Here is a 1,553-nt window from a genome sequence, read left to right on the forward strand (position 1 = left end):
ACTATCTATGTATTTTAACGCTTTTATTATATATATATATATATATATATATATATATATATATTAACTCTTATCTTTGTTGTATTTTAACACTTTTATCTTATTTTATTTCTGTTTTATCTTATATATATCATTTTTATTTTGATAAATTTATTTTAACCACTTAGGCGGTCGTCGCAAGAAACTTTGATGATATAATCTGGTGAGTATGGGCTTGGCACACCCAGGGCCCTGAGATGGATATCATCATTCTTCTCTTTCTTGGTGATTCCCTTCTACTTTTGACTCTCTCTCTCTCTCTCAGGGTAACTCGGGAACCTTTTTTTTTTCCTGGTGCAACATAAGCCTCAGGCTTCCTTGCATCATATAGCTATTATTAATAATAATAATAATAATGCAACCCGACGCACAAGGCCTGTTTTCTAAGGTTGTACTTTTTTATAGTGAAATAAGTTTAAGTAACTTAAACCCAAATTACATGGCACCCCTGTAATGTTTTTGTGGCACACAGGTTGAAAACCACTGGGCTAATTCATAACAAGACCTGCTTTGGTTTTGTTTGCTCTTGTTTTTTTTTAAGTTTGTGTGATCTTTGCAGATATTTCAAATAGATCACTATGCAATGATTAAATTTTTAACAGCAGAAAGTGAGACCCACAAGAATTCCATTTTCAATCTAAACTTGTACTAGAAGCAAGTTTAATCTCCAATAGCATAAAAGCGTTGATCATTTCTGCAGGAAAACTTGTGGACAGGGCTATGCAAAGGTACCTAGGACTCCGGATGCAAAATGGGTTAAGGGGCCTTGGTGTAGACTTAATGGTGATTGCTGTTAAAAGTAACCGATACTTTTAACGAGTAGTTCAGTTCTCGGCCACCAATTATGTCCACAAGATTACAATGATGATGCCATGTTCAAAATACCACTTTTTTTTAGAATAATTCACTGCTTTTGGATTGATTATTAACCCTCTGGAAGTGGTGCAATACCAGAGCAACTCGTAGCAAAGGTGGAACAAGCTCCAAACACTTCACCGCATTCCCAAAAATCAGTTTAATATCTCGGGTCCCGATGGAACCTGCGTTAGATATTAAGCTAACCAGAACAAATACTACAATACGATCTAAGCCAGAAGGCTGAGAAGCGATACCATTAACTCCCAGCATATAGTATTTAAATAGAAATTAAATAGGTGGCCATTTGGCAGTTAAGAAGTTCATTAAAATCCCAAAATGCACGAGTGTAATGCGAAAAATAGACACTTTTATTACTATTATTATTGAAATTCCATTTACTTACTTAATAAATTATGTAGGAAAAGAGTAGTTACTTACTTAATAAATTACATAGGAAAAGAAAATTAGATTAATATTAGGCGGTATTGTTTTATTTTGTCTGTTTAAATTCTTTCTACGGGGGAGAGTAGGTGGCTTAGGAATGAGCGCCATCTACAGTCCAAAACTGTATTACTACTTCCCAATATTCGATAGTATTATAGTGGAGTGGCAAAATTATCGTATCACTAGGTCAACCACTGCGAGGGCCCCCGATG

General features: G+C 34.8%; 1 non-coding gene across 1 annotated transcript; it reads right to left on the reverse strand.

The window, feature by feature from the left end:
• Positions 1–955: 955 nt before the first annotated feature.
• On the reverse strand, positions 956–1,149 carry LOC150075569 (U2 spliceosomal RNA). Its single transcript, XR_016547935.1, has one exon. It is a non-coding gene; the product is annotated as a U2 spliceosomal RNA (small nuclear RNA).
• Between the last annotated feature and the right edge of the window lie 404 nt (positions 1,150–1,553).

The sequence above is a fragment of the Mastigoproctus giganteus genome, chromosome 14 (genome assembly GCF_048544385.1).
Source record: "Mastigoproctus giganteus isolate SK-2022 chromosome 14, ASM4854438v1, whole genome shotgun sequence".
Lineage (NCBI taxonomy): Eukaryota > Metazoa > Arthropoda > Arachnida > Uropygi > Thelyphonidae > Mastigoproctus > Mastigoproctus giganteus.